This window comes from Electrona antarctica (assembly GCF_951216825.1).
Source record: "Electrona antarctica genome assembly, chromosome: 21".
Lineage (NCBI taxonomy): Eukaryota > Metazoa > Chordata > Actinopteri > Myctophiformes > Myctophidae > Electrona > Electrona antarctica.
The window spans coordinates 17078278-17092785 of NC_136802.1; positions in this window are offsets into that span (position 1 = coordinate 17078278).

Sequence of the window (14508 nt, forward strand, 5' to 3'; positions counted from 1 at the left end):
GTTGAAAATGTCAGTCAGAACCCCGGATAGCTGTACAGCACAGGCCTGGAGAACCCGACCAGGGATTCCGTCAGGCCCAGCAGCCTTCCGTGCATTTGTCCTGCACAGTACCGCCTGCACGTCAGTGGTGGTGAGTATGAGGGGCTGGTGATTTGTAGGGAGGACAGCTTTGGTGGCTGTCTCCATATTCTCCCTATCAAAACGAGCATAAAAAGTATTCAGCTCGTCAGGGAAGGAGGTGTCACTGGACAGAGGTGAAGCTTTAGTGGATTTATAGTTTGTAATAGCCTGTATACCTTGCCACATGCGCCGGGAGTCGGAGTTGTTAGCGAAGTGCTCCTCAAAAAGGGTTTTTTGGGGCTTGAGAAGTGGCATTCTCCATGGATAGGGTTAGGGGTTTGGGGCTTGAGAAGTGGCATTCTCCATGGATAGGGTTAGGGGTTTGGGGCTTGAGAAGTGGCATTCTCCATGGATAGGGTTAGGGGTTTGGGGCTTGAGAAGTGGCATTCTCCATGGATAGGGTTAGGGGTTTGGGGCTTGAGAAGTGGCATTCTCCATGGATAGGGTTAGGGGTTTGGGGCTTGAGAAGTGGCATTCTCCATGGATAGGGTTAGGGGTTTGGGGCTTGAGAAGTGGCATTCTCCATGGATAGGGTTAGGGGTTTGGGGCTTGAGAAGTGGCATTCTCCAGGGATAGGGTTAGGGGTTTGGGGCTAGAGTTTATCCCTATTTCATCCTTAGAAATAGCCGATCTACAAGCTCACAATGCGTCACATGCACAGCCCGACACATTGTGAGCACAGGTTTTACTCGACTAAATGTACAGCTGCTTTTGTCGACTAAAATGTATTTTGGCAGGACTTGCTGATAATAGCCCAGTTGAGTGGTCAGATGGGTGGGCCCTGGGCCGAAATGTGCTCAAGTGGGCTCTGATCCAGAACATGTCAGAAACCACTGGGTCGTGTAGGCTACACTATCCCCATTGTGCAGAGAGTCAGAGACTTGCAGAGATGAAGCAAGCAAGACCGATCTCCGCTTTGTTCATGTGTGCATGCAAGCGCGCGCGCGTGCGTGCGTGCGTGCGTGCGTGCGTGCGTGCGTGCGTGCGTGCGTGCGTGCGTGCGTGCGTGCGTGCGTGCGTGCGTGCGTGCGTGCGTGCGTGCGTGCGTGCGTGCGTGCGTGCGTGCGTGCACGATGTACGTCAATGCGTAATGCGTGACTGATCCTTGGTTCCATCCCTGGAAGCTCCAGGCGTGGTTATATGGACGTGACCCAGGAGAGAGCAGCTATTCCTGGGGAGAGAGAGCGGCTATGCTGGCTGCCTCCGGTACACACGGGGCTCTGGAGATCTGGAAGGCTGCTGTGAAGAGGAGATTACAGGACTGATGAGAGAGAGGAGGATGACGCAAGAGAGAGAGAGTAGTTGTCTTACTGACTGACAGAGAGAGATAGAGTGATTGTGGCTGTGGGATTACAGTTATTGAGCAGCAGTGAGGAGCTGATGAGATGCATAATTAGGCAGATTGGACGGCGATAGTGAGCTCCGCTGGGCCCCTTGGATCCAGCTGTCCAACTGTGTTAGACATGGCTGTGACGCCCCGGCCGGCGCGGTGACGCGGTGCTCCACACCGCATACGCTTTATAGCTGTGATCGTGACCCGAGCGGAAGGCTTACACTGTTAGCCTTCCGCTCGGGTCACGATCACAGCCAAAGCGTAAGCCTTGCAGCATGTAGTGACGGATGTTGCAGAATGTTGCGTATACACGTGTTAGACGTCATGACGTCTACTCTGTACATATAAGGTGCTGGTGTAATAGATGGTTGAGAACATGCAAATCCAGACGGCAAACATAGATTGACACAGTAGGTTGATAGATCATTATACTGGAGGAGTCTGATGTAAACAAGTCTTAGTGCAATGCATTTCGGAAACTTCCGGTTGTCCCTTTTTGAAGCCTTCAAATGGAGACAAACCAATAGAAGTCTATGTAGAAGAGCTAGCCGCCATTGGACTGGCCCCATGAAGTGAACGGCGTTTGCGTAACTCTGTCTTACTCTATGGCTCTGCTTTCCACCACTGGTGTCGACAGACATCAGTTGTGCTGGACCTCCCACTGAGCCCAGCTGGAAGCTCCTATTATCCAGTCTGTTTGAAACAATAATTGAAAGCAGAGCCGGTCTCTCTCTTGTTCTCTCTCAATTTCTCTCTCTCTCTCTTGCTCTCTCTCTCTCTCTCTCTCTCTCTCTCTCTCTCTCTCTCTCTCTCCTCTCTCTCTCTCTCTCTCTCTCTCTCTCTCTCTCCACAAAAGCGTCGAGGTGGACTGAGTTTTTTGGCCCTGAAAGGCTGTTGGCGGTGCCTGTACAAGCTTCCGGTTGACAAACGGCCGGCTGACCTCCAGTGGAGGATAGTACATGCATGGGGCGATAGCTAGGAACAGATACAATTAAGGCACACATTGATTCTAATCATCACAGGGAGGGTTTTCTCTTCTGTTCCCAGACAGAAACACATTTTCATTTATTTGTCCAGTGTCCCAGGTTGCTAGGAGTGTTTGATCTACTGAGAGACTGGTTTATGGGGTTGGGGGAGATCTTCTCTTCTGAGCTTTTCATTTTCGGGCCAAAATACACAGTGGCAAAAAAACATGTTCATACACTGATCAATGTCATATCTGCACCCGCAAAACTAGCCGTTTGGCTGAGCCGAATGACCCGGGCTCAGGAGGTGGGCTGTGTGGACCCTGTGCTCATAATGACTGGATTTTTAAAAGCACGGCTCGGAGTGGAACATTCTTATTATAAAATGGTGAACAACCTCGCGGATTTCTGTGTAAGGTGGGCAATAGAGGGAGTGTTGTGCACAGTGGGAGGGAGATCACGATGAACTGCTATTCTCTTTCTGATTTATTTTTGGAAGATGCTGTCTTACTGTACCTTGTTCCCCTTTGCTCGCACTAAAGTTAGGCATGTAGTCGAGGTTATGTAATGGCTTGTATCACCTGGCAGTGTTTAATAAAGGACTCTTTAAATCTCTCTTGCTCTTGCTCTCTCTCTCTCTCTCTCTCCCAGTGATTCACACACTGTGACATGCTGTACAGTAAGCCTGCAGATAGACACCCCCCCCCCCCCCTCCCCCCACACACACACACACACACAACAACAACAACAGTGAAATCATCAAAAGTTGCCTGCAGAGTCAAAAGAAATGAGGAGGATCATTATCTGCTGCATGGCTGAATGCAGCTTTATAAAGGCTGGGATATGGGCATGCCTCTGGCGTGCGGGCGTGCGTGCGTGAGTGTGTGTGCACGCGTGTGTGTGCACGTGTGTGTGTGTGTGTGTGTGTGCTCGCGTGCATGTGTGTGTGCGTGTGGGGGGGGTCAGCGATCCAGTCACTCAGTGTTCCTCCCTGAAGGATTGTGCTTGTCATTGATCTGCTGGCAGACTCATTCATCACACGCTGGCCACACGGACATACACACGCACGCACGCACGCACACACGCACGCACACACGCACGCACGCACGCACGCACGCACGCACGCACGCACGCACGCACGCACGCACGCACGCATAGGTGGCCAAGAATACAGTACATAGAGAGCACCAAGCAGGCTACAAAACACACACAAAACACACAGATAACCCCCCCCCCACACACACACACACACACTCACACACACACACACACACACACACACACACACATACACATACTGTACACACACATGCACATACACAACCCCAAGCGCACTGTACAGTAAGCGGCGTAAGTTTTGCGTGCACTGTGATGCGTCATGTTACTCATGTACTGTACCGTACTGTACTCTACCATACACATGTCACATTAATAAGTCAGTTGACGGCGAAAAGGTTGACTCAGGCCTCTATATGAGCAAGGTCACCCAGCTGGGCGGACTTCATCGGTAGTGCTGTAGTACGCCAGCCTGGTCTCGAGGCCACATTTCCATCTACTCTTTATTGACTCGGTCTTGACTGACGGGACTCGGGACTCTTCCCCCCACAGCGTCCACTCGAGTCACGAATCTCTACAATGCAATGAAATAAATGCATTATTATTATTATCCATATTATGAGGAACCCATTCACGTTAACATTGTCAGAGAGCTGTGTGGTGCTTATAGACAGCTATCTGGTAAAGTAACAGAGCGTAGCTGACACGCCTGCCTGCTCTCGCAGTGTTTTCTGTACCTGAGAGAAAAAACCTAACCCAACAAAGTTGTGACCTTGTGGATGTGGCTGTTTTTTTATTTTTATTATTACAATTTGGAACATTTCTGAACGGCAGACTGACAGACCTGACCGACAGGTCTGACGCTGACGCTGACACATACTGGCTTATACTGGCTTATCTGCACACACAATTCAGCACAGTCTTAGGCCTACTGGGTATGATTTCACAAATGTGAAGTTTGAAAATCACACCTATTGCATAATGCATGCTACCGCGGGTACAGCAAGTCTCTTCTCAGCCAAAGTGAGAGACGCCGATGGAAAGAGGGGTGTGTGTGCGTGTGCGTGTGCGCGTGTGCGTGCGTGTGTGCTTTTGCGTGCAGCGTGTGTGTGTGGGATTGTGCGTGGGCGACTATGCGCGTGCATGTCTCAACAGTAGTCGGTCTCAGACTCTCCCCAGGTGATGAATCATGTTTTAGAATAACTTTCATAAAAAATATGCTATGAATATTCTCACTCCTGGATACACATGCACCCTGGTAGCTTACACTAACCACAGTGTAATTAAGTCTGTACTTGTAGTGATCACAATCTTATTTTTGTCCCGTCTGTGTGGCAGCTTCATGTGTAATATTATGTGCAAGTGCTATTTGCACTATAGCCTCAACACTAAACTTATGTAATTTAGATAGCATTTTATGTACAGTATACATAACACTCTATCGTCTATAGCAGGGTTGCCCGCACTTTTTTTTACTTGAGATCTACTTTCAAACTGACCAGCTAAACAAGATATACCCACCCAAAAAATATTATCCCATTGCTGAAAATAGTTTAAAAATGTACCTGAAGGGGCTTTGGAATAGCTGCGCTGGCATTACATAATAAGACAAACACACTCGGAGTGGGAAATAGAGAGGGAAATTGGTATTGTTTTGTTTTGTATACCTTTTAAATGCTACTGACGTTTGTGAACAGCCACACTTACATTGTGGGTTTGAGGTATTTGATGTCAATCAATGAAGACAAGTGGCCTTTTTTCCTTTAAAAAATCACACCCGTGTGAACTGAGTGGTGTAAGGCCTGTCTGACGTAATGAAATCATGTCTGACGTAATTAAATCACACCCGGGTGAACAGGGTGAACATAGCAACCATGCTCATTTTTTCTGCACTAACAAAGCCAGGTGTAGGAAATCATACCCGAGTGAACAGGGTGAACATAGCAACCATGCTCATTTTTTCTGCACTAACAAAGCCAGTTGTAGGAGTGGTTTACACCACTCAAAAATATTAGGGGCATGTCATGTGATCTACCTGAACAGCCTTTGTGATCTACTGGTAGATCACAATCTACCTTTTAGGAACCACTGGTCTATAGTGTATACTTATAGCCTGCATGGTCCAGCCAGTGGGATTTCTGGTCTAGAGGGGCGGGTGCCGCTGGGATCACGGTGGTGGATTTGTTCACCGATCTGAGCGCCCGCCCCCTCTGCACTGTATAGTTCACTCCCACTCCTCTAGCCCCGCCCCCTCTGCACTGTATAGTTCACTCCCACTCCTCTAGCCCTGCCCCCTCTGCACTGTATAGTTCACTCCCCCTCCTCTAGCCCTGCCCCCTCTGCACTGTATAGTTCACTCCCACTCCTCTAGCCCCGCCCCCTCTGCACTGTATAGTTCACTCCCCCTCCTCTAGCCCTGCCCCCTCTGCACTGTATAGTTCACTCCCACTCCTCTAGCCCCGCCCCCTCTGCACTGTATAGTTCACTCCCACTCCTCTAGCCCTGCCCCCTCTGCACTGTATAGTTCACTCCCACTCCTCTAGCCCTGCCCCCTCTGCACTGTATAGTTCACTCCCACTCCTCTAGCCCTGCCCCCTCTGCACTGTATAGTTCACTCCCACTCCTCTAGCCCCGCCCCCTCTGCACTGTATAGTTCACTCCCACTCCTCTAGCCCTGCCCCCTCTGCACTGTATAGTTCACTCCCACTCCTCTAGCCCTGCCCCCTCTGCACTGTATAGTTCACTCCCACTCCTCTAGCCCTGCCCCCTCTGCACTGTATAGTTCACTCCCACTCCTCTAGCCCTGCCCCCTCTGCACTGTATAGTTCACTCCCACTCCTCTATCCCCGCCCCCTCTGCACTGTAGTTCACTCCCACTCCTCTAGCCCTGCCCCCTCTGCACTGTATAGTTCACTCCCACTCTAGCCCCACCCCCTCTGCACTGTAGTTCACTCCCACTCGTAGAGCAGGAAATGTGGCTTGTTGCCCGGGCTTTTCTTTTTCTTGTGAAAAGGAAACGGCTGCCGTCCCCGAGGCTGTGTGTAGACTATAGGAAAAAAGAGCAGTCCGATTAGGGAGGCATCCTTTGGTTAGACATAGCATTAAAGGTCAAGTTTAAATACTGATGGTTAAATAATGTTAAACTGGTTAGAGGGGAATACCGCTCATCTTCAACATTTTATTGTCATTAATATACCTTAGAGGTCTGAAATGCGACCAGTAACATTATGAAGTAGGACTACATCTCAGTGACATCACAAAGATGTTTGTGGCGAGATCAAAGCTTCTACGGCTCTGAGCCCGCCTACTGTACCTTCTTAAAGCCATAGCGCCATATACAGTATATATGTTGTTGTTTTTTCACCACTAACAGTGGTTCATACATACATTATCATCAGAATTCAGTAAGAAAACGGCTACTGCGGAACTCCCCTTTAAACATTTAGAAAAATGTGGATTTTTCTTAGTTCTTTTTTTTTTTTTTTTACATTTTAACAACACAATCTTGTATGGCGGTTCCTGGCACAAATTATTTTCAGATCCGTGGGAGTCGGCAGACAAATGATTAATCTGGGTGTCCTTTGACGTGAACATGTCTGAGAACATGCTGTGTGCTGTGCTGCAGAATAAATGAGTACATTATTGATAACATGTCTTAAGCACATAATCAGCGATCCATAGTGAGAGCGATCGTTCAGGCCCTGATCTTTGATCACACCATAAAGCGTGATTTCAAATATTGACATTTAGAGTCGTCGGGAGGATTATACGACTGAATACACACGGTCACGGCGAACATGCTGCTGTGTGTGTGTGTGTGTGTGTGTGTGTGTGTGTGTGTGTGTGTGTGTGCGTGTGCGTGCGCATGTGCGCGTGTGCGTGCGTGTGCGCCAGGTGCAGTGAGTGAAGGTAAAGACTTTATCATCACAAACATCCCTCATCCCCTAGGCTAGGTTGGGGACAGATGATGATGTGACACTCCTCTCTCAGCCCCCCTCCCCTCCCCTGCACAAAGTCTTTCCCATATTTCCCCCGGTAGATCACCCCTTCCCTCGCCTCCCCCTTCCTCTGTCCCCGCACGCACGCACGCACGCACGCACGCACGCACGCACGCACGCACGCACGCACGCACGCACGCACGCACGCACGTCTCTCTCTCTCTCTGTCTGTCTCTCTCTATAAGTAACCACAACCTTAATAAACTTCTCAAGTTTCACCACATTGTGAGAGAGAGATAGAAAGAAAGTGAGACAAAAAGAGAGGGAAACAGAGGGACAGTGCGTGCGTGCGTGCGTGCGTGCGTGCGTGCGTGTGTGTGTGTGCGTGCGTGCGTGCGTGTGTAATGTGCACATTTGTTTGTGTGAAATCCTATACTGTGGGTGTGTGAATGTGTGTTGTCTCTCCCTTTAACCTCGTTCACACCCTGGTTTTGAAGAGAACACTCACTCATGTCAACCTGGCTTTGAGGAAGTGGCCGAGAGAGAGAGAGGGTAGCCTAGACAGAGAAATCTCTGTCAAGGTAAGTCTTTCTAGTTTGTAGCTATTGAGAAGGGTAACTTGATGCACAGTATAATCGGTATAGCGCATGGAAATCGTCCATATCGGCCATAAAAATCCCATAGCGGTATCGAATCGGTCTCACAGAGAGAGAGAGGGAGAGAGAGGGTAGCCTCGCCTAGACAGTCGGTTGTTGACTAGCACAGCTCTGGAAGACTGCTAGAGTCAGCTCAGCAACTACTGCTCACACAAGCTGTGTGCTGTGTGTGTGTGTGTGTGTGTGTGTGTGTGTGTGTGTGTGCGTGTGCGTGTGCGTGTGTGTGTGTGTGTGTGTGCGCGCGCGTGCGTGCGTGTGTGTGTGCGCGCGTGTGCTGTACAAGTCGTTTGTACTTAGACATACTGGCAGGATCGACCAGGTCTGCCTTTTGTTCCGCCGCCACGAGTCGGCCCAGGTGAGGCGCGGCCACGGGGGGGTTGCGTCGTGCAGACGTCCGTGAGGTCTACTTTCACCAGCAAAACAAAAAGGAAAGTGTTTAAAATTCAGCAGTGAGTTCAATATAAATATAATACAATACCGTCTACTCTGTAATATATCAGTATATATCGGCCGATATGACACGGCAAGTAATCTATTTGGTGGTCCCGCAATAGTTCCTTTAACTGCAACAGCAGTGATTCGGTTAGAAGAGGTGCAGTCTCTCAATATTATATTTGTCCTGTCCTGTCCTGTCCTGTCCTGTCCTGTCCTGTCCTGTCCTGTCCTGTCCTGTCCTGTCCTGTCCTGTCCTGTCCTGTCCTGTTTCATTCAGTTGTGTGTTCATTCCACTCAAACACGCACGCTCACAGACTCACCCCGACAAATTAACAACTGTACGGTTGTCAATCCGACAGAGAAGCTGTGTCTGTGTGTGTGTGCGCGTGCGTGCGTGCGTGCGTGCGTGCATGTGTGTGCGTGCGCGTGTGTCTGTGTGACACGAGCATCAATGTCAGACGGGTGAGATGTCATAACTGGCCATGCAGAGTGTGAGGATGTATGTGTGTGCGTGCGCGTGTGTCTGTGTGACACGAGCATCAATGTCAGACGGGTGAGATGTCATAACTGGCCATGCAGAGTGTGAGGATGTATGTGTGTGTGTGCGCGCGTGCGCGTGTGGCCATGCAGAGTGTGAGGATGTCAGGGTGTGTGTGTGTGCGTGTGTGTGGCCATGCAGAGTGTGAGGATGTCAGGATGTGTGCGTGTGTGTGTGTGTGTGTGGCCATGCAGAGTGTGAGGATGTCAGGGTGTGTGTGTGTGTGCGTGTGTGTGGCCATGCAGAGTGTGAGGATGTCAGGGTGTGTGCGTGTGTGTGTGGCCATGCAGAGTGTGAGGATGTCAGGGTGTGTGCGCGTGCGTGTGTGTGGCCATGCAGAGTGTGAGGATGTCAGGGTGTGTTTGTGTGTGTGTGGCCATGCAGAGTGTGAGGATGTCAGGGTGTGTGCGCGTGCGTGTGTGTGGCCATGCAGAGTGTGAGGATGTCAGGGTGTGTGCGTGTGCGTGTGTGTGGCCATGCAGAGTGTGAGGATGTCAGGGTGTGTGCGTGTGCGTGTGTGTGGCCATGCAGAGTGTGAGGATGTCAGGGTGTGTGCGCGTGCGTGTGTGTGGCCATGCAGAGTGTGAGGATGTCAGGGTGTGTTTGTGTGTGTGTGGCCATGCAGAGTGTGAGGATGTCAGGGTGTGTGCGTGTGCGTGTGTGTGTGGCTATGCAGAGTGTGAGGATGTGCAGTGCGTGTGTGTGTGGCCATGCAGAGTGTGAGGATGTCAGGGTGTGTGCGTGCGTGTGTGTGGCCATGCAGAGTGTGAGGATGTCAGGGTGTGTGCGTGTGCGTGTGTGTGGCCATGCAGAGTGTGAGGATGTCAGGGTGTGTGCGTGTGCGTGTGTGTGGCCATGCAGAGTGTGAGGATGTCTCCCCCCTGTCAGATGTAAAGGAGCAACTTGGACACTCATGCATGAAGGAAGCATGAGTTCAAGTCCGTTGCTCTCCCCAGGTTGGCGGAGGGTGTGTAGAGCCCAGGATCACATTAGATAATTGACACAGGGGTGAAAAATGGGTTACAAAATCATGGGATAAAAATTATATATTAAAAAAAAAAAAAAGAGTGTGAGGATGTCAGGGTGTGTGTGTGTGTGCGTGTGTGTGGCCATGCAGAGTGTGAGGATGTGTGTGTGCGTGTGCGTGTGTGTGGCCATGCAGAGTGTGAGGATGTGTGTGTGCGTGTGCGTGTGTGTGGCCATGCAGAGTGTGAGGGTGTGCGTGTGCGTGTGTGTGGCCATGCAGAGTGTGAGGATGTCAGGATGAGTCATGTCTTGTATGAGACGCTCCTCCGGGCAGCCAGACAACCACAGAGCAGTGGTGGACAAAGTACTCACATTTTTCACTTAATTAAGTAGCAGAAATACTTCTGTTGCAAGTAAAAGTCCGGTAATCAAAATGGATTTGAGTACACGTACAAAACTATTGGCATCAACCTTATTATGAATGTACCAATATACAGAATGTCCCATTTCAAAATATCAAATGTATTAAAAGGCCCATATCCCTTACGGGATTATACAGGCACAATTTAAAGTACATTATATTTCCTGTGCCAACACGCCGACACCAAAATAATTAACAAAATAACCAGTGTCGGCTCCAGAAAATTGTGACTGGGGGGACTATGGGTGGCTGGCTACTCAGAGCCGGGGCTAATGGATTTTACATAGAAGTCGGTCAATTGGGTTTGTGGGGAGGGGGGCTTAGGGGTGGGATAAGCCCCCCCCGGACCTCCATCTGGTCCTTGGTCTGCTACGGCAGGGGTTCTCAACCCGTGGGTCGCGACCCCTCGGGGGGTCGCCAAATTATTTTAGGGGGTTCCCAAATTATTTTCAAAAAAAAAATATATATTTTTTTTAAATTTTTATTTTCACGATTTTTCAAAAATAGCAGACCTACAAGCTCGTAGCGCGCCACTCGGTGGCGCGCTATGAGCTTGTAGATCTGCTATTTTTCAATAGCTAAATTATAACAATGCTTAAAACACCAAAAGGGGTTCCCGCCCAAAATGGTTTAAGGTTATTGTAGCAGTCAATTTATATTGGGGGTCGGGAGGGGGCGGGGCGGGGGTCCCGAGACATTGCCAAAGCATTTCCGGGGGTCCCCGGCCAAAAACGTTGAGAACCCCTGGGCTAAGCCCCCCCCCGGACCTCCATCTGGTCCTTGGTCTGCTACGGGGTCTCTTCCCAGTGGGACGTGCAGCGAGGACCTCCCTATAGGGAGACGCTCTGGAGGCATCCGTACTAGATGCCCGAACCATCTCGGGCTGCAGAACCCACCTCAAACATTATTTTTCGCCAGGGACCTCTAGAAGAATTTGAGTTTAACATGTTGTGCTTTAAGAACAACATTGTCTATTTATACTATTTGGAAATAGGGCTTAAGTGGGTTAATCCATTATGTACGGTTTTCCCGGCCTAGAGATGCAGTGTAATGTGCAATATTTATAGTGGAGTGAAACTTAACCAAAAAATACAAATATATTCAAAGTAAAGTACAGCACTCAAGTAAATAACGCACTTTAGTGGGCGGCTGTGGCTCAGGAGGTAGAGCAGGTCGTCCAATGATCCATGGGTCGGCGGTTCGATTCCCGGCTCCTCCTGTCTACATGTCGAAGTGTCCTTGGGCAAGACACTGAACCCCAAATTGCTCCCGATGTGCTGGTTGGTACCTTGCATGGCTTCCGCCGCAATCGGTGTATGAATGTGTGTGTGAATGGGTGAATGTAATGCACAATCTATGTAAAGCGCCTTGGATAAAGGCGCTATATAAATGCACCATTTACCATTTATTGTCCACCACTGTTGGAGAAAATAATTGGCCTTAACAGTGAATGTTGTGCAAGGCAGACACTTCAGTGAAGTGAAGGCACGTGGCGCTGGTTAGATGGCGTCCCCAGGTGGGTTGTGCATGCATGCGGCCGTATGGCAGCGAGGCACTAGGGGGGATTATCCCTGCTCAGTGAGCCGCGCACTAACAGCCGAGAAGAATAATGAAAAACTAAAATACTATCTATTTTAAGAATGGGAGACTTGAAACCTCTGGGAGGAGAACGGGGTACTTAGTGTAGGAAGCTATACAAAAGAGCATGCAGGAATTAACAGAGAGGGAAAGGTTGCACAGGGAGTTTGGAGCAGTGGTTTTTTTTGGTGCCAATGATGCCCCAAATTGATATGTATTTATGTATATTTGCTATTTTCAAATAGCCAACGTATTAATGGATAAAGTGGTGAAAATGAATGTGATAACTACTTTTGCTGGGGACCCCTAAGTCCCCTAACCTCATATCAGTTTTATAGCCTACTTTTACTGTAACTCAACTAAATTTACTTGTAACAGAGTATTTCTATATTGCAGTATTGATAACTTTACTTAAGTAAAGAATGTACTTTTTCCACCACTGGTAAATTGTAGAGAGAGAGAGAGAGAGAGAGAGAGAGAGAGAGAGAGAGAGAGAGAGCGAGAGAGAGAGAGAGAGAGAGAGAGAGCATTAGAGAAGAATACTACCTAATACTAATTCACAGAAATAACAAAAACAAGGATACAGTTTGACTCTATCCAGGCAGAATATGAGCCTGCCACAAAATGAGGGACAATAGGTGAACAATATAAGTCTGCTACAATGAATAGATCAATGTCATTTTTCTTATGTTTTTCCTTGTCTTGTTTATATTATTTGTTCTTATTATGTATAAGGAGAGAGAGAGAGGGAGAGGGTAGCCTCGCCTCGACAGTCGGTTGACCAGCAGTCTGCCCTGGAAGACTGCTAGAGTCAGCTCAGCAACTACTGGTCACACAAGGTGTGTGTGTGTGTGTGTGTGTGTGTGTGTGTGTGTGTGTGTGTGTGTGTGTGTGTGTGTGTGTGTGTGTGTGTGTGTGTGTGTGTGTGTGTGTGTGTGTGTGTGTGTGTGTGTGTGTGTGTGTGTGTGTGTGTGTGTGTGTGTGTGTGTGTGTGTGTGTGTGTTCATCTGTATGCGTGCAGATGTGGTCACGGCATGCATGTCAAGATGGGGTCAGCATATTCTTGAAGAAGGTTAAATGACTGTGTGTGTGTGTATGTGCCGGCGTGCGTGCGCGTGCGTGCACTTGCTTATCTGTGCATATTGCTGAAGGCAGGGTCAGCAACTTCTTGGAGCAGGATTGACTTGCTACCACTCGAGCCCCACATTCTGGGCGCAGAATTTGCCAGAAATACGTTATCTTTGGTTTAGATCTGCCTAGCGATAAAAATGATTCAAAGTCTGCACACCAAATGAATTGTGTTTTTGGCATTGAACAAAGGAACAGAATACAAATGTAATTTCTCTTTGGTTTTTAGGCTTCATAATCACAAAATGCACAGGGCAGATAATAACCAACTAGAAAAAGTGCCCTTCTGGGCACAGGTCTCCACCAGGAGGATAGGAGTGTGTGTGTGTGATGTTTGGCAAAATGTTTAGGAGCAATATAAACGTGTGTGTGTTGTGTGTGTGTGTGTGTGTGTGTGTGTGTGTCGCGGCTTGGCCTGTTGTAGCGCCACCATGAGGCTGATTTGAAAACGGTCAAGTGGCATTTCTTCCAAAGCCTAGTGGGAATATGCATGCACAGTTTCACCACAATCGGACGCTGCGTTGAGTAGTTGTGGCGATTTGTACAAAACGGGTACAAAGCGGGCTACTCCTGAAAAGTGTAGGAGCCAATCGTAGCCAATGAGGGTGGATTATGAGAAATCAAACAAACCCGTCTTGATCACAAGACTATGGAGAGCATGTGTACCGATTTGCGTGAAATTTGGATACAATCTGAAGGAGTAATATTAGAAAATGTGTTTTACATATGTCGGCCTCCTGGTGGCGCTATAAAGAGCAGATGTGAAACATTCCAGGCAAAGGTTTTTCCTTGGCCTCTAGGGAGTTGGCATACAAAGTTATTCACAGATCCGTGCAGTTAGAGGTAAAAACACTTTTCGGCCAGTTATAGCGCCACCATGAGGCTGAGTTGAAAATGTTCCTGGGGCATTTCTTCCTCTGCCTAGTGGGAATGTGCGTGCACAATTTCACGGAAATCACATGATGTGTTCATGATTTGCAGCATTTTGTTTGAAACCGAGCACTCCTGCAAACTTTGGAAGCCAATCTTAGCCAATCAGGATGGAGTCTGAGAAATCTGAAAGACCTGTTTCGTTGAATGGCTCTAGAGAGACTGTGTACCAATTTGCGTGATGTCCAAAAACTTGTTTTGCACAAAGCGGCCTCCTGGTGGCGCTATAACAGGCCATTCTGGAAATTTTGGGGCAGAGGTTCATCGTTGGCATCCAGGGAGTGTGTGTGCAAAATTTGGCATCGACCGGGTTAACGGTGCCGGAGATTAGCTGTTCACAGACGGACGGACACACGGACGGACGGACACACGGACACACGGACACACGGACACACGGACGGACGGACGGAGTGCAAAACATACTCTCTCCCCATGCCTTCGGCC